Here is a 25,677-nt window from a genome sequence, read left to right as displayed (position 1 = left end):
TTTAAAACTTGCTACTGTGTCATCCTTGAGGGTTTATGAGATGAGTCTCCTGATACTGTTATTTATGGCTATAATATGGTGAATATTAGAGTTACTTCTCTTCTATATCACAGAGAGAATAGAAGTAAGAGACATATTATGGAACTTTGAAAACTATGTCCTCTGGGCTTAGAAAAATGTTTTCTATTTCATACACATAGCTCAACAGAATTTGTTAGTTAATTTTGTTACACGTGCAATATACAGGCAATCAATAATATAGCAAGCTTACATATCATGTTTAGTATGCGTTACAATTTGAGATCAAGTAGAAACTCATTAAGATGGAAGCTTTTCTGTGTTATCAAGAAGTCAGAATGATTTATAATATAAATATAAGTGTGAGTAACAAAGCTGTTACCTACTAAATGTATTTCAGTTGCCTGTGAATAAATCAGTCATCAGTCTGGAAAATGGATAAGCCTAAACTACATCAGATTCTTCCTCATTTTTATCCTCAAACTGCGTCTTTTAGTACTAAGGTTTACTTTGTAATTCAGTCATTTCATCATTACATGAAAAAAGAAAATGAACCTCTTCCCTCCATATATTTTACTTTATGGGAATATAAACAGCCTGGCATTTAATTATTTTAGCTCTACAGTTACAGTGTTCTGAAAAAAATATATATAAAGACCTAGAGATTAATATGGGAGAGAGTCAGAATTCTTTTAAAAGAGGGCTCTGAATAAATGCACATCTGATTTGTTAATGTCTTTTGCCTTTGCAAACTATGAGCAGTAAATATAATTACTCCATCTCTCTCCCCGTTTTTATACTTCTATTTTTAATCCTGTTGCCTCTCCTGCTTTACACTGATGTCTACTGATAGTGCAAGTCTGTGCTGTTACAGAATATATTCACTTCCCAGTGGCGATCTGCTTATTGTGGCAGTGACTCAAAATACAAGTGCCCTGGGGCTGTTCTGCAGAATTATTACTTTTTTTTTTCTTCTCCGTACACTGAGATATAAACACTCTTTACAATATCCTGTAGCTGGCTCTTTGGGGCAGCTTTTGACATTAGGTATTCTACTTCAGTCTTTTAAAGTTTAAGGGTCAGTAAATTCCATATGCTCAGTCATGACACAAGCTTTTTACAATTCCTTCGGTAAAGATCTTGCTGACACCTTTCTTGGCAGATGATTTTCTTTGAAAACACACTGGAATGATTTTTAAACACTCATTTTGTTGTTGATGTTATAACGATTCATGTACAAACTCTAGGAATTTGGACAAAATAGAAATGTTGACAAATAATGAACTCTATTTCACATTTTTAATTCATAAAGTGACATTTGATCCTGACATTTATGGTAACAGGCAATGTGCGCTTAACTTTTTGTTGCTATTCGTTTTTGTTTTTGGCAGAAGAGAAGGAAGAAAAAAAAAGATCATTTTTTAAAGCATAAAGGTAAAGATTGATAAAAGCTGACTCTTTTTATTTTCAAAGGGCAGAATTAAACATGATTAGTTTTCTTCGTTATATGTATCAACCTATTTTAAGGCAATGTATTTTCTTTGGTTGAAATATTGTTATAAGAGATGAGATGCTGGAGAAGTAACAGACCATTTCTGGGGAAAAACATGAAAATGATTAGTTAAATTTTCAAAAGTGGTTCTCATTATGGAATGGCATGCATAAGTGTGTTTCAGAAACGATTCTGCATCAAGGAATTGAGATTTTAATGCTTACTTTCTTAAAATTATTTTAGCATAAGAGTTAGCATATGCAAAACATTTAAGATAGCTTAGCATGAATAATATTCAGTTTGAGTTCCATCTTCTCATTAAATGTTCAAACTGTTCTGTCATATTTGCTGAAACTGTACATTACCAAATTTTAAGAGTAAGATTTAAAATGTATTTGACCTGAACAGTTCAAAGGTAAAAAGCCAACAAATAAGCTAAAGGATATTAAGACTTTCTTTTTCATTATATTTTAATTTAGTCAAATATATTCATACTTCTACATACACATGCAAATACTGTTTTTGTATAGACTATCTAACACTTAATTTAAATTAATTTCCTTATGTGTGAGATCTCAGTTCTATATTACTGTGAATATACGCGTATCTGTTTTTTTGTTTTTTTGTTTTTAATTCAGAGGTGCTTTGATCCTGGATGATGCCAGAACTCAATTTGCACTATATATTTAGTGAATTGTTTATCCCCCAAAATCAAGTTCTGGAGTGTGGTTGCTTAGAATGCCTTTTGGTTGACAAAAATTAAGATTAAATGCTACCATAAGAAAAAATTGATTATAATGTTTGTGTGTATTAGAACTGCCAATTTATGGAGCTCAAATGTGTATAAGTGGGAAATCTTATTTAAAACAAATTTGAATGGATATATATATGTATATATATGTGTGTGTGTGTATATATATTGTATATATATATATATATGTGTGTGTGTGTGTGTGTGTGTATACACACACACACACACACACTATACATAAGAATGCAGTAAATTCTCCCTAATTTTATGTCCATAACAATTATGTCCCAATGTGATTTCACATTTAGCTGTAGTGTTGCAAATAAAACAGTCTATATGCTTTATTAAATCTCTAGATCGGCTAATCATGACTTAAAGTGTGAATCCTCCCAGAGGTATTGGGGTCCAGCATACTACCCCTCATTTTCTAGAGATAAACTGTCTTCACCTAGTGGTTTTCAGACTGTAACCACGCAGCCCTGAGACTTCATGAAAGTTTGTTAGTAGATGCCATAAACAGTAGGGAAGAAGACTACACTCTGAGGCTCTTAATGTTTCCCTATTCTGTATTTACCAGTTTTACTCATTGGAGCTCTATGCAAGTTTTATGAACAGCAATAATAACAAACAGCATGGTGTTATCAAAAACAGAACAAAATAAAGGTTATGTTATGTACTACTTCCTCACATTAAAGGAATTTATTTCTGATGAGAGCAACTTTGTCTATTTAATCTGCAAGGAAGTTATTTCTGTTTAGAATACCTTTTTTTACCATTTAATCCTAGCGTTAATAACATCAACTGCCAGGACTGTGTATAAGAGTGACTGACTCTGTTGCCCCCTGGGACCCACAGAAAACAAAATATGGCCACACAGTAATCACCATTTTTATGTTTGAAATAAATACTTCATGTATCCTCCATCCTTAAAGGATAAAGTTCATCTCTCCAGCTTGGCATGAAAAGCTCCTCATGGTCTGGTGCACACGCAACATACTGCTAATTTACTTGGCTTTGCTCTCCCAGAATACTGTCTGTATACTTCTGCTGCCCGCCTCTTCCATGAACCTGCCCACTGGGATTTTTTTTTTTGTTTTGTTTTGTTTTTCTTTTTACTTGAAGACTCATCTCAGATGCCACCTCTCCTGTGAAGCTTTTACTCATTCACCTCATTTCTGCAGGCTGTATTAAGTGGCTTCCTTCCCCTTGCTCCTTTGCCTGTGCGTACAATCATTGGAACACTTATCACGCTTTGTCTTAATCCCCAAGAACATTTTATCAATCTGTGTCCCTAGCACATGGATACTGTCAGTATCTCTGTTTTATAAGCTGGGGGCATATATTAGAAAGGTAAATGATAAAAATATGAAAACTTAAAACAATCAGCAACAAATTCTTTTTTTAATGATATAGGCAGCAGGTGAAGCATTACTGTTAAAATATCTAAAGTGTATGTAAAGGTAAATTTAATAGTAAACTTTTGTGTACTGCTGTTCTTCAAAGTTCTTCAAAGTAGGTAATGGTTACATGAGTAATCAAGGAAAAATGTTAATTTTATTATTTTTAAGATGCATTTTTATGGCAGCTAGACAAAATCTCCTTGAGATTTTCTTCTTTCTATCTCTTTACCATTCCTTATTACTCAGGTTTTTTTTATATTTCATCAAGAGAGATTTAAAATTTCATTAGTATATAGATTTCCCATTCAGCAGATAGGATTAGCACCCAAAATAAACAGAATACTAAAAAGTAAGCTACTAATTTCAATTGCATGAAGAATTTTACTCAAAAGATTTACTGGTTTTTAGTGTGGCACACCATATCTTTGTTATTAAATGAGGTTGAGATAATTCTGGCTTTTTAGCAAAGAGCCAGATTTTTTTTTTTTTTTAACATCTATTCTTTTGGTACTACCTAGGAGTCCACTGTTATTTTTCTATTATTTGGAGCACATTGTAACTTCTTATTGTTGATGATTTTGAAATGCATTGAAAGTATCTAGTAGAACACTTGGCACATGCTATGTGTTAAAAAAAAAAAAAACAACAAAAAACTGGGGCAGCTGGATGGCTCAATCAGTTAACCGTCCGACTTCAGCTCAGGTCTTGATCTCATGATTTGTGAGTTTGAGCCCCGCATCGGGCTCTGTGCTGACAGCTGAGTGCCTGGAGCCTGTTTCGGATTCTGTCTCCCTTTCTTTCTGCCCCTCCCCAACTCACGCTCTGTTTCTCCACAATAAATAAACATTAAAAATTTTTTAAAATAAATAAATTAATTAATTAAAAAGAAATAAATAAATTAGCCCTATAGAGATAAGAAAGGCCCCATGGCTCCAGGGTTACATAGCAATACAGGCAGAGATCCCCAGCTAAATGAGAGAATTGCGTTTTTTCTCTATCATCCACTTGTATGCAGTCATGATTACGAGTGGCAGAGATACATAAGAGGTGGAACAGATGGACTAGCATATTCAGAGGCACTTACTGGTGTGTGGGAAAGGCAGAGTTTAGTATAACAGGAACATAAACTGGAGATAAGAAATGGTTAAAAGTGAAGTGTGCAAACTCAAAAATTAAACATAAATTTGAATGTCATCCTCAGGGATCTTGGACTTGAGATTTAAGGATTTTCAGTGAGGATTGACAAGCTTGGAGTTGCTGTTTAGTTAGAATTTTGAACTGTGCCTTGGCTTGATGATAGGACTAGAGCAGAGAGAATAATTCAGTAGCTTTCAAAAAAATTCAGATGACTCTTTATGATTTCTCTGCGCTACAGATGAAAACAAACACTAAACTGATACTCAGAAAAACTGATGCACACAAAAGGATTTCAAATAGTTGTTAACAGTGTAGAGTAAATAATGTAGTTTCTGTCTGAAATCAAAGTTATGGGAACCCAAAAGTCCATGCTCTTTCCCTTATAGTCTGCTGCCTGTAGTGTTGATATTTAAATATATTAGCAAAAGTATTCCAAGCTGCATAATTTCCAACCTCAGTGATCTATCTATTTATAAACATATAGAAATCTGCTCTACCACTAAAAACATTGTACTACAGTCTCATTGTGTGTGTGTGTGTGTGTGTGTGTGTGTGTGTGTGTGTGTGTGTTTAACTTAAGGTTTTCATTTAGTTACCCCTCCTCATTTTATCTTTACTGACACGACATTCTCCTATTGGAAAGGCATTTTTATAGTAACCAAACTATATCCTATACTATATCCTATTACTATATCAGTAAACTTATATCCTGAAATTGTACTGAATGACAAAAAGAGAAATTGGGAGGGAAAGCTCTCCTAAATACATGCCTGTATTAATTAAATAATACTCTGGACATCAGTGGACCAACCAAGGGAATCAATGAGTAGCCCTTGGAGCTTCCTGTAGGAAATCATAATTCTTTAACCTGCAGAGGTTTCTGCTTATTGAAAATCTCGTGGACTATATGTTCTGTGAGCACCGTGTCCTTCTTTTCACTGTTAAATCACTAACACCAAGCAGAGTGCTTGGCACACAGCCATGATTAGCAAATAATGTTGAATTGATTAGCAAGTTGAAAGGAAGAATGTCTTGTCCTGCATCATGTAGGCATTACTGATAGCCTGATATAGAATGACCTTCCCCTAGGAACACATAAATGGTTCTAAGATTCCCAGTCTGATGTCCACAAATATATTTCACTTATACCTAGCTAAAATAGCTTCATTTTTCAGGTAGTGTCTGGAGGGGAGGGTAATTGGAAGTAGGGAAATGATTGAAGATGCTTCTGAGATAATCATTTCATGCACCAAGCACAGTGCCAGGTGGTTAGTAAGGGCTCCATAACCAGCAGCAACAGTATCAGAAGCAGCAGAGATGGGGTCTGTGGACCACACTGGAGGTGGCAAGGATGAGCCAAAAGAAATTAAGCATGAGGGAAAAGCTATTAAGAGATACATTCTAAAGAATTTAACTTACTGAATATAGGACACAAAAGAGGACAAGGCAAGATTACCCCCAAAGTTTCTAATGAGGGAAAGAAGGATATGGAGGAGGAACAGCTTTGAAAAACAATATATTTAGTTCAGTTTTGGACAGATTGAGTAGACCAGTTGGAAACACAATTGTGCCTCTCAGGAGAGAGGTCTGAGTAGTAGATGTAAATGTGGGAGGCATCTGCTTACAGAGTAGAGAACACTATGGAAATGGACGAAATGACTTTGGCAATGAATGAGGTGAAGGGGGCAGATGGGACATGAAATCCTTGGACATATCGACCTACTCAGAAGTATCATTATGGGTATATGTACTTGGTTTATTTCATAAACATATTTGGAAGCCTTTTCTTTATCACTCCTCCTTGAATATCACCCCTGAACCTAATTAAAAAAAAAAAAGAAAGTAAGAAAAAGAAAGAGAAATGAAAGCAAATTAGCCCTATAGAGATAAGAAAGACCCCGTGGCTCCAGGGTTGCATAGCAATTCAGGCAGAGGTCTCCAGCTAAATGAGAGACTCTTGAGGTTTTTCTCTGTCAAGTTAGATGTTCCTGCCTCTTTATGTGTGTGTTTGCTTTATTTTGTGAATGCGTTTTGGAAGCTAAAATTCTCTTTCAACCCCCTACTTGAATGTCATTCCTGAACCTTAATTCTTACACTTGCGTAAAGTAATTGACGTATATCTGTTATACCGCTTATGATACTGTGTGTAGTTTTTCACTTAGCTCTCTCTAAGACTAGTCTGTGAACTCCTGGAGAGAATAAAATGTATTTTACTTAGCTACTTACAGTTGTTCATTGACACTTAGCCTAATGTCTGTTAAACAGAGGTTGTCTGTATTTTTTGAATGAATGAAATATTTCATGTTTAAGTTGGAGACCGCCTAAAATTAATTCTTCTCTATTAATTCATGAAATCATTAAACACACCTTGTTGAGTATCTCCATTATGCCATACTTTTACAATGGTGAGCAAAACACCTGGTTTCTGCACTTAAAAATCTTAGAGTTTCCTCAAGGAAAGTTATCCAAAAAGTCATGGTAGAACATTATTTGGTTCTCTGGAGTAGACAACCAAAATGCTTTGACTTTAAAGGTACATATAAAGATAGTTTTATCATAACTTGGAAATTTAAATTAAATAATTCTGTGTCCAAATCCACTTTTAATTCTAGTTCATGGTTAACTTTTCTACTGTTACCATATTGGTAACAATAAAATTCCATAATAGTTAAGATTATGTCCTTTGGAATTAAACACAGGATTGAAAACCAAGTTCCGCCATTTATGGGAGTGTGGCTATGAGCAAGAAGAATCATTTCTGTATTTTTGCTTCCCTTAACTATTTATTGTAAAAGAGTAAGTCATGAGGTCATCATTAATGCTAAGTAAATTATTTATGAAATTGTGTAAAGTATTTCCTTCTAATAAACATGGCCCTCAATCAAGATTAGCTATTGTTGTTTTTAATGATTAATGAACTTTCCAACTAAAAGCATAATTTATTTTACAAGTTATATTTTTCCTTTTGGTTTATTTTAAATTTAGAAAAAACTAATGCTAAGAGAGCAGATTTTACCACTTTACTTCATGTACAGGAGCTTATTAAAATATATTTAATTAACTTTTCAAGATCTTAATTTTATATAAAATAGTTTTGTGCCTATAGAATGTATACTTTTGGAGCATTGATACTACATATCCTTTTGAAAATGTACTTGGATTCCTTTTTACAAATGCATTCTTTATTATCACTTATTATCATCTAAAGTTTTGCACACATGCAAATGCAAATTTAAAATCACCGGTTTGTGAAATTGGCTAATGTAGTATAAAATTCAAAATATCTAAAAATTCTTAGAGAGTATCTCACTTTGTATGTTGGGTGCTCCATACACTATGTAAAGATCTAAAGTAGTTTATGCTACTGGGAGCTAGCAAAATTAAATCTTATTATTGGCAGCAGAAGCATCTGAGAATTGCTGAGCATCTCACAAATAATGAGGCATTTTAACAGTACTAAAAGGTGTGTAATGTGTTTAAAGAATTTCACAAAATGATGTGTTCAATCACAAAGCAGAGCTGGCAAAGTTAAATGGAAAGCTGAACGATGTCATTAAGAAGAAATTATTGTAACCTAGTTCCTGTTGCTTAAATATTCACAATTTCAATTATGTTGGTGGAAAAAAAATACAGAAGATTCATAGAAAACAGCATTACACTTAGTTTTTCTCTACCAGGTACATTCAGTGCAAAAGTGACAGCTCTGAACTACAGTGTCATTTTACACTGTTACATAGTATACTGTTTCCTTTTATTTGTTTTTCTTATTTAGCATAGCATTAATCTGTTTTCTAAAATGATCCATCTTTGAAGTTATGATAGGCCTATAGAAAGCCACGTGTGTATTTTGATTCATGTTAAAAGAGGAAACCTTGTTTGAAATCCTAAAATATATATTATTATAAAATATTATATATTATATTTGAAGAATTATACATTATCATTGTTAAGCTACATTATTTGTTTAATAGCATTTTGTTTAGACATTAAAATAGTTAATGCATAAAGAACCAAATCATTCGGGGCGCCTGGGTGGCTCAGTTGGTTGAGTGTCCAATTTTGGCTCAGGGCATGATCTCACGGTTTGTGAGTTAGAGCCCCGCGTCAGGCGCTGTGCTGACAGCTCGGAGCCTCGGAGCCTGGAGCCTACTTCGGATTCTGTGTCTCCCTCTCTCTCTGCCCCTCCCCTGCTTGTGCTCTGTCTCTTTCTGTTTCTCAAAAATGAATAAATGTAAAATAAAATTTAAAAAAAAGAACCAAATCATTCAACACACCTTGTTGAGTATCCCCATTATGCCAGACTTTTACAATGGTGAGCAAAACACCTGGTTTCTGCACTTAAAAATCTTAGAGTGTCTTCAAGGAAAGTTATCCAAAAGTCATGGTAGAACAGTATTTGGTTCTCAGAGTAGACAGACAAAAATGACAGAAGTTATAATTAAGGAATAATTTATTTTTGTATAGATTTTAAAATACAGTTAAGGTCTGTTGAAGTGCTCCCTCTGGGAGTCAACATGCACAAATATAAAACAGGTGTAAGTACAGAATTCTTTTTATTAATATTATTATTGAAGTATCAAATATTTGAAAGAAATACTTTGTTTCTCAAGAATATAATTACTTCCCAGGGCATCTGGGTGGCTGAGTTGGTTAAGCGTCCAACTCCGGCTCAGGTCATGATCTCTCAGTGCAGGGTTCGAGCCCCATGTTGGGCTTTGTGCTGACAGCTCAGAGCCTGGAGCCTGCTTCTGATTCTGTGTCTCCCTCTCTCTCTGCCCCTCCCCCATGCACTCTCTCTTTCTCTCTCTCCACCCCCCCTCAAAAATTAATAAACATTAAAAAAAATTTTTTTAAAGAATATAATTACTTCCTGTTGCCAGTGCATATTCTTTCTGAGAATTGACATTGGAATTTCGGATATTATGTTATTGACTACAGTTTATTTTATCCTTCCTCTCTTGTGGATCAGTGTTAAAGATCCTTAGAATTGTTATAGCGATTCTCAAGCTTCGGAATACGTAACTATCCAAAATGCAGCTACCAAGTGCCACCCCCAGAGATGATTCAGAAAATCTGCTAAGGGCCAAAGAATTTTCATTTTAAATAGAATTCCAAGTGATGTCTGTTCAGAAATGTCACAAATTGGGAAACAGTGGACAGGAGGTGGAGAATTTTTTAGCACTGTGAGAGTTACTTTCTGTTTGAAGTACAGCTGATGAATAGGTGGGATACCCATAAGGCCTTGCTCCAGTTTTCAATACAGTTGACCCTCAAACAATGTAGGAGTTGGGGCGCCGACACCCTGAACAATAGAAAATTTCTGTATGGCTTTTAATTCCCCCAAAACTTAACTACTAATAGCTTACGGTTGACCAGAAGACTTACCAATAAGTTAATTGGCATATGTTTTATGTGTTGTATATATCATATACTCTATTCATACAATAAAGTAAGCTAGAGAAAATAAAATGTTATTCGGAAAATCACAAGGAAGAGGAAATACATTTATATTACCGTACTGAAAAAATCTGAATCAGTGCAGTTCAAACCCATGTTGTTAGAGGGACAACTATAATTATTCTGTTTTAGAAAGACATGCTTTTGATTTGTTGTGATGAAGTCATTTAGTTATTGCTTTTCATGTTTCAATTTTTAACTCCAATTGATGTATGGATTTTGAGGATTCCAAACTACTGCCAAGAGAACCTGATTAAATCAAGGACGAGTGCTCAAGAGTGGTGAACTTTAGCTTATCTTTCCTTTAGGGCCTGTGTTGGTCACAGAATTTCCAAATTCAGACATCATATATTGCCATGTCAAGAAAAATATTCATTTGTTTTTAATTATTTATTTATCTGTCACCTAGAAACTGTGTAGGATTAAACAAAATCTTTGAATTATTCACTGGTTATAATATAAAAAATAACCAGTTCCTTTTTAAAAATCCTGAGTTTAGGGGCGCCTGGGTGGCTCAGTCGGTTAAGCAACCGACTGGCTCAGGTCATGATCTTGCGGTTTGTGAGTTCGAGCCCCGCGTCGGGCGCTGTGCTGACAGCTCAGAGCCTGGAGCCTGCTTGTGATTCTGTGTCTCCCTCTCTCTGCCCCTTCCCCGCTCATGCTCTGTCTCTCTCTGTCTCTCAAAGATGATTAAACGTTAAATTTTTTTTCTTTAAATCATGAGTTTAAAATAGAACTTGATTAAAATAAGTGTTCATTAGAAGAGGGGTGTTAGGTGGTTGCTCTACCCGGCCTACACGATTCTCAGTTATCAAGAATAATCCTTCCTTGTGTGTTTAGCCATTATCTTTATGCCTTCACCTAAATCTCAATTTTAAGGCTTACAGAATGGCACTTAATTTTCATAAAATATCTGCCCTTATACCAGGTTATATCTGCAACTTCAAAATCATGGGTTCATAAGAAAATTGTGATTTTAAAACCCTCACGAAGAAAGTTAACTGTTTAGTTGTAAATTCACTAATTCTTTGTCTCCAGAATTTTTTTTAAGTGTGTTTACTTATTTTGAGAAGACAGACGGCACAAGTGGGAGAGGGGCAGAGAGACAGGAAGAGAGAATCACAAGCAGGATGGGTGCTGCCAGCGCAAGGCCTGATGTGAGGCTCCAACCTACGAAGCCATGAGATCATGACTGAGCCAAAACCAAGAGTCGGATGCTCACCAACTGAGCCACCCAGGTGCCCCTCCAGATTTTTTTTTTAATTTAGCTTCAATGAGAAGAAAGTTGACAATATTACTCTAATTTTGTAAAATAACAGCTATTAAATATATTTTACCTATTATAGAAAAAATTGTTTTAAAATACCAGAATTATCAGTGTTGACTAATGTCTCCATCTCATGCACTTTGTGCTGTATTTAAGAGGGACAGTGGTCACTATGCAGACATTTTTAATCTAGCAGGGTCAGCCCAGAGCAGATAATATTTTCTGAGAATCATGTATGGTTGAAGGAGTGTTAAGATTTGGAATCAGATCAACATATATCCTGCCTTACTGCCTATGTGACTTTGGGCCAATTATTGAATTACTCTGAATTTTAGTCTTCTCACTTTAAAATGAAAATAATTAAACCTGTCTCCCTAGAATTTTAGGAAGCTAAGAAATGATGCAAAGGAATTTTATGAATATTAGCAATGAGTATACTGCTAAGTACATGGTAGGCCCTTTTATAATAAAAATGATGATGATAGTGATAATACTAATATTAGTAATACCTGATTTGTCTTCTGACTTCCTGATAACCTCCAATGATTCTCACCACCTGCTACTCATGCCTTTGTGTAGAACTCTCCTTCATTAAACTAGAACTGACGCTGTGTGAATAATACAGGGTTCAAGTGACAGTGTGTGCCTTCTGAAATGAGATCATGAGGCATTGCAGCCTGTACTTTGTGCCCTTGGAATTGCTCACAAGCCAGTTGCCATGCTGTGGGGGTGCTCAGCAGCCCTGTCAGAATAGCCCCACATGGAGAGCCGCTGCCCCCGCCCGCCATTAATTGCCAGCATTAACTTCCCAATCATGTGAATGAACCATTTTGGAAGTGGATCCTCTAGTAGTTAAGACTTCAGATGACTGTTGCCCCAACCAACCTCTGACTGCAGCCTCAGAAGAGGCCCCGGGTCTAACTATCCAACTGAGCCATTCCCAAATTCCTGACGACTCATAAAAACAATGATAGATGATAAATAATCGCTGCTTTTCAGCTACTAAATTTTAGAATTTGTTGTGCAACAATAGGTAACTAACACAATAACAAAGGTCAAAAGACAATGTTGTCATCTCTAAGCAAGTTGATGGTAATGTATTCTGTCCAGATATATTTCATTATCTCTAATAGAGCCTTCCTAGCCAAACTGACTTGCTCTTTCTCCACCTAATTTATCTTTGCTCCCCACTTTACTTCTCAGTGCATCTACTTCATGAATATATAAATCTTACAGCATCAATATCTTTCACATTAAAGTTATTTTATGTACTTTTCTTCCTGAAAGTCTTTTCTAAGATATTTGCACAGTACCCTTAGAAGTTGCTTGTTAGCAGGTAACTTAACTTCTTTTATTCTTTTAAAAGAACATATGTATGTATGCTCTCTGGTATTTTCCAATGGCTTTTTCTTAGTAGAAAAAGCAGGTGATTGAAGGTTATGTCTACTTGCTAATACTGTGCATAGGAAAGGAGTCTTTTTTTTAAATTTTTTACTTTTTTTAATGTTTATTTATTTTTGAGAGAGAGAGACATAGTAAGAACAGGGAAGGGGTAGAGAGAAAGGGAGACATAGAATCCGAAGCAGGCTCCAGGCTCTGAGCCGTCAGCACAGAGCCCGACACGGGGCTCGAAACCATGAGCTGCAAGATCATGACATGAGCTGAATGACATCTGACGCTTTACCAACTGAGCCATGCAGGTAGTCCAGGAGCCTTTTTTTTTTAAATTGAAGTATAGTTGACAAATATTACGTTAGTAATATTGTACAATGTAGTTGACATAGTGTACAATAGGTGTACAGCATAGTGATTTGATAACTGTACATTGTTATGCTCACCACAAGTTAACTAACATCTTTCAGCATAAAATGCTATTACAGTACCATTGACTATATTCTTTGTGCTGTGTCTTTTTTAAAAAAAAAAAATTATTTATTTTGAGAGAGAGAGAGAGAGAGAGAGAGAGAGAGAGAGTGTGTGTGGGGGGGAGGGGAGGGGCAGAAAGAGACAGAATCCCAAGCAGGCCCCGCAAAGCCAGCGGAGCCCCTTGTGGGTCTCAAACTCAAACCATGAGGTCATGACCTGAGCTGAAACCAAGAATCAGTGTTTAACCGACTGAACCACCCAGGCACCACATCTATGCTGTCCCTCTCATCCCCGTGACTTATTCATTCCAAAACTGCAAGCCTGTAACTTCCACTGTGTTCACCCATTTTGCTGAATACCCTTTTCCCTCCACCCTCCTCTCCTCTGGCAACCATCAGTTTGTTCTCTGCATTTATGGGTCTGCTTTTGTTTGTTTGCTAATTAGGACAGGAGCCTTTTATATGGGAAATAACCAATCCAAAGAGAAAATTTAGAAGAAAAAAAAAAGTAAAAGAAGTAACTCCTTATGTGTTTTTTTAATTTTTTATATTTTAAGACCAAATACACTAATGCTTAACTTCCTTAGGTAAAATACCATTATGTATTGAAAGAATTTGAATCCCTATTGAGTAAATCTATAGATCAGAATAGCCTATTTAGTAATGCATTTTATTATCCTGACCAACAAAATTCAAAATAACAATTCTCATATTTGACTTATGATAATGTTTATGTGAAATTCTAGTATCTTCAGCTGTATTTCAAAACTATTCCTGCCAAGTCTGGATTTAAAAAAAAAAAACAAATGACTGCTCTAAAAGTATTTTAAATAGTTTTGGATAAATTGCCAATACCCTCTCATCAAAAAATAAATGGGCAGGGGATATTTCCAGAGAATATGTATCAGATGAAAGCATAGCAGTAAAATGGACTTTAGGACATGTTTTCAAAGGAATATTTTCTAAAATGTGAGATTGATCACCTAAGAATTTTCAAAATCTTTACATTAGCAAAAGTACTTCAAACAGCTTTTATAAAATATGTATGTATGTATATGTGTGTTTGTGTGTATATATATGTATACATACACAATATGTATATATGTGGCATACACATGTGTGTGTATATGTCTATGCACACACACACTTGTGACATTTATATGATATTGACAGGAGAGATTTATTTACTTGTGTCTTTGATACTGTTGGAAGCTTACACAAACTCATTGTAAACCTGTGATTATTAATAAACAAAACTATGCACCAGCCTCAAGAAAAATAGTAAAATATGGAAACTAGACCTTATCTAAGGGGTTAGTAAAGGCTGTTATATTAGATAGGATTAGTTAGGATTAGTTTGAATTGCATATTTTAAAAATCTCAAGCGGTGCCTGGGTGGCTCAGTCGTTAAACATCTAACTTCGGCTCAGGTTATGATCTCACAGTTTGTGAATTCGAGTCCCCACATCGGATGAGTTCAAGTCTCACCTTGGGTGAGCACGAGCCCTGTTCTAGGTGAGCCCCGCTTCTGTCTGTCTCTGTCTCTCTCTGTGTCTCTCTTCTCACCCACTTGCGCCCTCTTTCTCTAGGGAAAAAAAAAATCTCAAAACAGCACTGCTAAGACACGAGATAAGTTCTTTCTTTTCCCACATAAAAGACTACTGGACACCAGTGGTCCACATCCCACTGCAAGGGACGCCGGCACAACCATGTGGATTGTGCCTTTGCCTGGAAAGCCCTTCATTCTCCTCCTCCTGTCACCACCTGTCACCACTATTCACCTTCAAACCTCAGATCTAAAGTCATCTTGCCTCCAAATATCGATTTCTTTCTTCTTTATTACAAGACTCCTAATTCTTAATTAGGCACATTTCACATAGCCGCACCATCCTCTTCTACAGCCAGGTATGGCTGTATGACTAAGTTTTCACCCACTAATGTTTGGGAACAGGTTGTGCAAAACTTCTAGAAAGCTCTTTAAAGGAGATGGAAGGCACTATTCCCCACTTTACTCCTTCTTGCTGATTTGAATGCAAACTGATTGCTGGAGCTCAAGCAGCCATCTTCGACGATGAGGCAGAAGCACCTACTTAAATTGGCAGAAACCAAAAAAGGAGTATAGGCTTCTGGCTACTTGGACTTCCTATAAATAGCCTTGGACCACATATATCCAGTAGGTTTTTTTCCATGAGGGAGCAGTAAACTTCTCTCTTGTTTCTGTCACTTTTATTTTGTGATTTTTATATGCAACTGAACATTAGCCTAACTTATATAACAGTCTTTGTTTACGCATTAGGTAAGGTCAGATTTCTCTATTTTCATAGGTTTATAGCACCATATTCTTTTCTTTCATACTAGTTATGTCACTATATAATTATACATTTCTATAAATTGGCTTTCTTTCTTTTTCAGTGTAGACTCCAGACAGCAGGGCCCAGTATACTTGTGCTTACTTTTATTCACTGAAGCCTGTCATAGTGCTGATCACAAAGTCAATATTCCATAGATATCTGCTCAATAAAGAATGATCACAGGGTCAATATGTATGAGCTGAGGTTGATAAGCTTAAGTGGGACTTTAAATTTCTATGAAATACGGTGAATAATGATTATGTTTCAGGCCCACATTTGCACTGGTTGTATGGCCAGTGGTTGTAATGGATTTGTAACTATCTACTTTGTCATAAGAATTAATTGGTGGGGGCGCCTGGATGGCTCAGTTGGTTAAGCGCCTGACTTCAGCTTAGGTCATGATCTCACAATCTGTGAGTTCAAGTCCTGCATCGGGCTCTGTGCTGACAGCTCAGAGCCTGGAGCCTGCTTCAGACATGTGTCTTCCTCTGTCTCTGCCTCTCCCCTGCTCATGCTCTGTCTCTCTCTCTCACTCTCAGAAATAAATAAACATTAAAAAAAATTTTTTAAAGAATTAATTGGTGAAAGGAGCGGTATGAGAAATACTGTCTATTTTGGTGGATGAAATTCACTGATGTCATCATATTGTGATGAATTCAGTTTCCAGCTGTCTTAATTACATTTGTCTTTACTTTTAGGAATTATTTCCATTGTGGAGATGGGGGTATTAAAAAGTAATTATTGGGGCACCTGGGTAGCTCAGTTGGTTGGGCATCTGACCCTTGATTTCAGCGCAGGTCATGATCCCAGAGTCGTGGGACTGAGCCCGGCATTTGGCTCCACACTGAGTGTGGAGCCTGCTTAAGATTCTCCCTCTCCCTCTTCCTCTCCCTCTCCCTCTCCCCTACTTGTGCTCTATTTTTCAAAAAATAAAAGTAATTATTAAGTGTATGGTCATAAATTACATCAAGTGTGTATGTCACAGATAAAAATTTACCAATTTTAAAATCAGTGATCTCAAAAATAGTGCATTTTTAAATTTAAATTTAGAGGGCATCCTTTGGAAATTATTACTCTTCAACCTCCTATAAGCTTTGAAAAAATTTTAATAACTATATAACTAACTATAACTATATATATGTTTTTTGCTTCATAATAGAATAATCTGCCAGTTTTCAGAACCAAAGGAAACATCAGTTTACTTAACATTCAAATTACTTTTAATAAAATTACCTGAAAGTAGGAGAAGATATCAAAATCTTTTTGTTTGCATGTCATCTAACCTCAGGTAACACAAAGCCTTACCATAGCAAAACAATTAATCTTGGGAAACGTGAGAGCAGTGTAAACTATAAAAGAATCAATCAAATTAGGACTGTGTTTCTATAAAGGAACATGTGACTCATTGAATGCAAGCCCTCTCAGGAGAGCGGAGGTTTATTTTTTTAAGAAAAACAAAAAGTCTGTAAGGACACCATGGTGCCTGCAGGTAGAAATGCAGATGCACATATTTTGTTCATGGGCACTGGAAAGTCAAAGGGTATTCTAGGGATCATATTACTATAGAGGCAATTGACGGGTTGTGCAATGTGTTATCACTGCATTCGTTTAATGTTAATGGAAGGATGCGAACTTTTGTGCCTGGGAAGCTGAACACAGTGACATAGGAGTAAGAATCACCTGCTCTAATTCTGACTGTTTTCTATTTAGTAGGATTTTTGTAAGCTCTTTTTGTTTTTAAATACAAGGAATTTCAAAATCCTGATGGGGCTTCTGAAACATCGAGAAAAAACTCAAGAATGGTTCATTTAGCGTTAATCTTAGATATATTAAAACTCTTTAAAAAATGATCATCCATCACTATTACACAGAATATTATGTTATCTAGAATTCTCCATTAATTCCCTAATTAAAACAAAAATATATTAGCAAGCAATCCATCAACAGATGGTAAGGCGTGGCATGGAACCTTCTGGCTGCACAGAAGTAGATGATAAAAGAGGAAATGTGAGTTATTTTTCCTGGGTGTCTACAGAAAATGGATATGCAGCCCATGATCACTATTTTTGTATTGTGATATTAGAAATTGTAACATTAAATGTGCAATTGAATACCATCTGTCTAGTTGCAAGCCAAAATCATGATCACAGATCTGACATATTAAGTAAAGCTCTAATGAGAGAGTGAAAGTCAGAGGTACAATTCCTACTGAGAATGTTTATAGCCTGGAACGGTATACAGATGGATTCTTTTCCTTTTGTTATGATATTAGAGTGCTTTTAAGGCAGCATTATTGACCGCTTTGAGATCTTGGGGTCAACCAAAGCATCTTTAACACCCGTAATAGATATTCCAAAAATAATATAATATAGTTAAGGGTGATACTTAATTGCTATTCTGCAGGAGCGTTTTAAATAGCGGTTTTGGAGCTCCTAGTAGCATCAGGGATTGAAGCCCTGCTGCTCTTTTTTGTGTTCCTTCAGGGGGTTATACGTTCTTAGCTGCAAAGAAAGATTTGTGATTGGACTGTCAGACCACACACAGGATCAGAATCACCAGATGAAAGCTCTGAAATCAGAGGCAGAGAGAGGAACGCGGGGTTCAAGTTTATCAGAAAGGACCTAGAAATAGCGATCACGTGGAGAACCTAAGTATTGACTCTGCCTTTTCTCCTTTGAGGGTGCAGTCTCACTAATGTCTAATGTGGTTCAAGAATCTGAATGGCTGTCTGTAAATACCTGTTAGATGGACATGCATGGATTGTTAGCATTCCAGAATGGTGACATAACACACGCATTGTCAGTAGCAAAGAATTGGCTATTTTCACACTACTACAGAGAATGTGGTAGCAGTTGTGTACCTACCCTTTAGGAGATCAGTGGATAAGGAGAAGACAGGCCAAGATATGCTACTGCTTTGTGTGGCACCCCCTCTTTTCTTAAGGTTGGTGACCGTCACCATATTGATTAGGAACTTGTTACACATATCTCTGTGCTGTTCCTTCCCACCAATCTGCAGCACAATCTAAAAATCTGATAGTCATATATGACATTTGGAGCATGACATTTCATTTAAACTTATTATTAGCTTAATTAATTAATTAATCAATCTCATTGCCTTCTCATGATACCAACTAAACAATATTAGTTCTTGTTACATATTGCATTGGTAATTTTAAATATAGGTTATTAATTTTTATTAATTTTTCTTTACATATTTTCTTTACATATGATATGTTAGTAATTCACACTGTTTAACAACAAAAAATAGACATTTCTAGAAAAACAGCCTTAGTGAGCATCATGTTTTTTTATATGGTCATAATTATTATAACTCTAAGAAAACTCTTATTTTGTTCTATTTTGTAAATTAACCTAGAGTAAAATTGACTTTTTTTGGTATAAATTTCTATGAATTATAACGCATATATAGATTGCATGCAACCACTGCCACAACCCAAACATAGGACAGTTCTGTCACACCAAAAATTCCCTCCTGCTATCATTGTGTCATCACACTATCCCCTGCCCACTATCCCCTGGCAATTTGATCCGTTCTCCATCACTATAATTTTACTTTTATCTTTTCAAGTGTCATGTAAATGGAATCATATATAATCTAACCTCAGGACACTACCTGCTATCACTCAACCTAATACCTTTGGAGAGCCATCTAAGTTGTTGTATGTATTAATACCATGAATGCTTTTAAAAGCTTCTTATACACAGTTCCAAATAAATGTTTCTTTCTCCTGTGTAAATATACCATGGACCAAATTACAAATTTGGTATTTTTTACTAGGAACAGCAAATCTTAAACTACAAGGCCCCCCAAAAGTAATTTGATCTCTATTACAATAATGTGGGGTAAAGATTTTATATTAAAAAAAACACACACACACATTTGCTAGAGGTTTTATCAAGAGAGCATTTTTAAATTACATTTAAATTACATTTAAAAATACTGTTTTTTAAGGGTGCCTGGGTGGCTCAGTTGGTTCAGCATCTGACTTCGGCTCAGGTCATGATCTCACAGTTTGTGGATTCGAGCCCCACTTTGGGCTCTGTGCTGACAGCTCAGAGACGAGTCTGCTTTGGATTCTGTGTGTGTGTGTCTCTCTCTCTGCACCTCCCCTGCTTGTGCTCTGTCTCTCTCTTTAAAAATAAAGAAAAATAACTTTTTTATTGATCTTTCCAAACATTTTATCTTCAAGAATTAAAGACATACCTTGAGTGTGTTTAATGGGAAAAGTTGTATTTGAACAATCATTTATATTAATGATCATTTAATCATTGACTGCAACCACAGTGATCAGAGATACATATTAATAGCTCTGTAACCTTGGGCAGTTGACTTAACCACTTCTAACCTTTTAAAAAAATCAATAAAAGGAATAATGACAGTGCCCATTACATAGATTTTGTGTCATTAAATAAAATCACATATATGAAGCTCTTTGCACAGTTCTTTTATTCATTAAGGGCTCGTGGAACGTTTTGATGTTATTATTTAATTTTTCTTTAATTCCACAATAAAAATGTTCCAAACTTGTTTAATATTCTACTATTATGTTTATTATTTGGTGTTAAATTAAAAATATAGGACACAATGTTCCATGTACAGTATGATCCTTTTGTTATAAATGCTTTTGAGCGAATGAACTTTAAAAATTCTGGAAATATATTTTGAAAGTTATTACAACCATTTTTCTTTTCCTGATTTTACATATTATAAAATATGTCTCTCTCAAAAATAATAAACATTGAAAAGAAATAAAAAAATAAAAGCATGATTCAAGATGAATGCACATTGATTAAATTAAAATAGTTGAAACATTGGTTTGTTTTTTAGCAATATCATTATGAAGAAAAGCAGAAAAATACCTAATGTAGTTTTACTTTAAACAGGTTTTCTATTTTGGCCATATACACGTATTTTATTATTTTAAATAGATAACAATAAGTTTATATCCTTATTTAACGAAGGATAATGTTTTGAAAAAAGATAAACTGCTTTGTTTTAATTTCTCCATTAAGCCGAAATTTCATTTGTAGCTTCTGAACTCTGACCTTGAGTAGTGATATAAAGAATGGGTAAAGCCTGATCCTCTCTATAAGAGAAGAAATGACAGGAAGGAGGGACAGATATTGGTCAGGTTAAAGATCTAAAGATATATTAGATAAAAGAGAGGCATATAAAGAAGAAGGAGGATTTGACCATATTGGATTCCCACTCTTTATTCTGAGATGAGACTCCCTCAACTAGGGGTATAAGGGAATGTGGTTTCCTGGACATGCCTGTTTTCCCTGTAGGATGAAAAGGCCCGTGGGTTCTCAGATCAAATCTCCCTGAGAGGACATGATGGAGGCAATTGGTTTGAGTATTTGTGGGTTTGCAGTTGGACCAGCCTTGGGAAAAAGCAGTTTGACCCTGCAGTAAAAGTGGGAGGTGGACGACCCGTACAAGGAGAATCAATGGAGCATGGGGCTTAGGTAAGTATAAGCTGACTGGCAACAGTGACCAGGCTCCATCAGAGATCCCAAGTAACATTAACCAGAGATAGTTTGTGATTATAAGGGAGATGGACAAGGGATGGAGGAGGTAAAGGACAGCATCTTTTGTGGCCCCTGACCCTTACTCCTTTTTTGTGAGTTTGTATAGGTTCCATCATCCTGAGCTGTCATCTCAGATTATAGCCAGGGCACAAGATATGGAAGTCTTGGGGAATCATAGCTTTATTTAAAGGGACTGTTCAGGGGTACGGGGTGGCTCAGTCAGTTAAGTGTCTGACTCTTGATCTTGGCTCAGGTCATGATCTCACAGTTCATGAATTTGAGCCGCATGTTGAGAGGCAGCTTTGTCCATCAGCATGGAGCCTGCTTGGGATTATCTTTCTCTCCCCCTCTCTCTGCCCCTCCCCTGCTTGCTCTCTCTCTCTCTCTCTCTCTCTCTCAATAAATAAATAAATAAATAAATAAATAAATAAATAGACTGTTCACATTATCAGACTAGATTAAGTTCATTTTTTATCTACTACTCAGTGTGTGTAGCTTCTTGAAGAAGCTTAGATCAGTTACATATTAAGCAGATATACAGGTCACTCTTTACCTTCAAACATAGTGTTAGTACATTTATGGCATGGTCACTGCACTATGGTTCTGATACTAACTACCCAGAGTTAGCATAGGCTTCACATGTTGAGGGATGCAATTTAGACATCAGTTGCAAGCTCTGGGCTTCCCAAGCCACTCACACTTCTGACCAACCGGCTATAAATTTGAGGACCCCCACTAACCCTCTCAAGTTCAATAATTCACTAGAACAACTCAAAGAATCGAGGAATATGCTATATTTACAATTAAAGTTTCATTATAAAGATTACAAATTAAGGGGCGCCTGGGTGGCTTGGTCAGTTGAGCGTCCGACTTGGGCTCAGGTCATGATCTCACAGTCCATGGGTTCGAGCCCCACGTTGGGCTCTGTGCTGACAGCTCAGGGCCTGGAGCCTGCTTCGGATTCTGTGTCTCCCTCTCTGCCCCTCCCCTGCACATGCTCTGTCTCTCTGTCTCAAAAATAAATAAATAAACATTAAAAAGATTACAAATTACAACTTGCTAAATGTAGAGACACAGGATGAGATCTGGGAGGGACCCACATTTAAAGCTTCCATGTTCTTAGAATGTATCATCCTCCTGGCGTATTTTAATCACTAATAAGGAAGCTCATCAGTCTTCAGGTATTCAGTTACAGTTAATTGAATTATTGGCCAAATGATTGAATTCCATCTCCTGTCCCCTCCTCTCATTGGAGATCATGAAGTCATGCTAATACCACATGGCTGAAAGCATCATTACTCCAATCACATGGCTGAAAGCATCATTACTCCAATCACATGGTTGATCTTTCTGGATTGCCCAGACCCTATCCTGAAACTATCTGAGGGACTACCATGAGTCACTTTATGAACATAAAGTCAGGTGTGGTTTAAGGGACCCATCATAAGTAATAAAGACAACTCACCACCAGGGACTTTCCAAGAGTTTAGAATTTTCCTCCTAGAAACCTGGGACAAAGACCAGACATATTCTTTATTATGCAACAGTTTGTGTATTTTAGAAATTGTATCACTAGGTATTTTGTTGTTGGAGCATTTTAACAAAATTCAGATTTCTGAAATAAGCTTTAATACCATCAAAACATTTCTTATATATGTATATAGTTGAATATTGATATACATATATACACACCATATATGTATTTATATTGATCAGTATATATACAGGTATGTCTCATATATATGAAAAAGAGTATATAAAGTAGAATGGCATCACTTACATATATATCTTATATAAATTTAATTATTCATGTACTGCAACATCAAAAGAAGGAACGGAGAGACAGCCATTTAAGAATTACAGAAGATTACATACAATGAGCGTATTCTCTCCTAGTGAATGCGAGATCAGAAACCTGAACAATTTCTGAAGTTGCTTCTGTGCTCATGATGTGAACGCCTCATGATGCTGAATCAGTCTGTTTTTAAAGATATTTCTCATACATTAAAAAGTACACATTGTACTTTAAAAAAAACAAAGTCCTTATGGTAGGATAGGTCATCCATCTGGTGCTTTTCCCCTGTAGGAGTGATATACTCTTAAGTTGGGAGGAAAATCTCTCAGAGTGGACTGAGTGGGGCATAGTATGTTAGTTTCTTGTGTGATGTCTCCCTGAGGAATTGTTTAGAGTGGTTTTGAGTAAGTTGATTTTTCCTTATGGGCTGACTTCTAAAACCAAACCCACCCCACAGAGAAGATGCAATTTTCCTGTAAATATGTACATTTTGAGAACATCAGCTTCAGGTCTGCCGTTGGCAACTAATTTTTTTCAAAAGGAATAGTTGTGGATTTGTGCTAAAATGAAGTGAACAGATGACAGATAAAGGAAATATTTCTTGCATTATCTTTGAGATATTTAGAGACACATCTTGTAATTTTTTTATAAGATATGAAGGACATTTCTAGGAATCTTATTTTTTTGTTCTTGTTTCTTAGAGCAACATAGTCTCAGCTGTGTTAAGTACCATCCATTTGAGGGTACCTGGGAGTTTAATACTGCATTTAGGAGTTGATCCATCATTTTATAATTGGAATAAATGATGGGGTGGGAAAAGCATGTAATACTCATATACACATTAACATATTTTTCTCTGGACTATTATAAATGTTTTCCAGAAAGGGGTGTGTGCACTTCACTGTGTAGTCTTACTTTTGTGCTCGGTTTTTCTGGTTGGTGAAAGATCATTTGGAACAGAGCCTCGTGGGTTCTAATCCTGTTGTGCCCTGTGTGTGACTTAGAACAAGTGTCTTCCAGAGTCAGTTCCGTCTTTATAAAACAATGAGTTTGGACCAGATGGTTTCTGAGATCCCTTCAGTTTTAAAAGACTTTCTCAGTTCAACTACACCACCTTTGAAGTGCCATTTGATTAATAATTATTTTTATAAGTATTTAATGAAGATGAATGTTTTCTATCTATAACGTTAATCAGAACTAATACTATCACTTAGACTAGTTTTTCATACTTAATCTGTTTTGCAGAATGAGTAATGGTTTATGTCATTCACACAGAATTTTTTAGAAGCTATTTTTGTTTGTTTCTTTCCGTTAAAATGAACAGATTTATATATATATTTTAACTTTATATACTTGAATGGGAACAGTGATTTGTATTGAAGTATTTTAAAATGAGACCTCTTCCGTGATACGATTTTACAATGTAAATATCTCTTTTATAGCATTTATCATATTTTATAACAGTTATTTGTGTATTTTTCCTTTAAAAGTTCATATATTATTTATTTAAGTTTATACTTTGGCACCTACCATGATGCCTGTCAAATGATACTGATTAAATATCTGTTAAATGAACCAATTAGTGAATAATGACTGAACACTGTGTCATTATTGAAGTCAAGAAAGGAGATAGTTTTAAAGGAGGGAGTCATAAATTGTGTCAAATGCTAGACACATTATTAGATGTGGACTAAAAGGACCATGGATTTAATCCATTAAAAATGAAACTGGAGTGCAATGAACAAATTAAAACCAAATGGAAGCAGTGAAGTTATACCCTTTAAGAAACATAGTTATAAAAAGGAGAAATCTAAGGCAGAAGAATAAAGGTTGTACATATATTAAAGGCATCATTTTTAAACCTTTGAATATATTACTAGTATATAATGTTTGAAGGTCATGCTGAAGGATCCGATGGAGATACTGGGAGAGCAGGGTACCTAGGGTAAGTGGTGGAGTGACAGACACATCAGAGGAGGGAGAAGACAAAAGTAATGACATGTAAAAATGTATACTTTTAGAAAGGAATAGATGGTTGAGTTCTTTGGAAAAGATAATTTAAAAGGAAACTACATGTGGAGTACCTGGGTGGGTCAGTCAGTTGAGCATTTGACTCTTGGTTTAGGCTCAGGTCACGATCTCAGGGTTTCGTGGGTTCAAGTGCTACATCGGGCTCTGTGCTGGCAGCGTGGAACCTGCTTGGGATCCTCTCTCTCTCCCTCCCTTTCTCTGCCCCTCCTCCAATCATGTTGTCTCTGTCTCTCTCAAAATAAATAAATAAACTTAAAAAAAAGAAAATACATGTAAAAGAGGGCAAAATTAAGAAATTTATTCCTAAATAACACTAAAAGCGGAGGCTGTCACTTCTCTGTGTAGACAGTGTTCATTGTGTTCATTGTTCATATGTCCATTGTCATGCATAATGACTTACAAGAATGTCTCTTCTTACCTAATAACCTGAAGAGGTCTTAATACTACCATATTGGAATTCTCCAGAGCCAGTGGTTAATGCGTAGTCAACATACACTCTCTTAAAAAATAGCTATATGCTCTTGAAATATTCCTCAGTGAGCCTTATTCAGCTATCAC

General features: G+C 35.8%; 1 protein-coding gene across 8 annotated transcripts in view; it reads left to right on the top strand.

Moving 5' to 3' along the window:
* The window catches only part of PPFIA2 (PPFI scaffold protein A2), a 474,989-nt gene that overhangs the window by 156,633 nt on the left and 292,679 nt on the right, over positions 1-25,677 (top strand). The window lies entirely within an intron of this gene.

The sequence above is a fragment of the Panthera onca genome, chromosome B4 (assembly GCF_046562875.1).
Source record: "Panthera onca isolate mPanOnc1 chromosome B4, mPanOnc1 haplotype 2, whole genome shotgun sequence".
NCBI classification, from domain to species: domain Eukaryota; kingdom Metazoa; phylum Chordata; class Mammalia; order Carnivora; family Felidae; genus Panthera; species Panthera onca.
The sequence above is the reverse complement of the archived record's forward strand: the minus strand, read 5'-3'. Positions and strand labels throughout refer to the sequence as shown.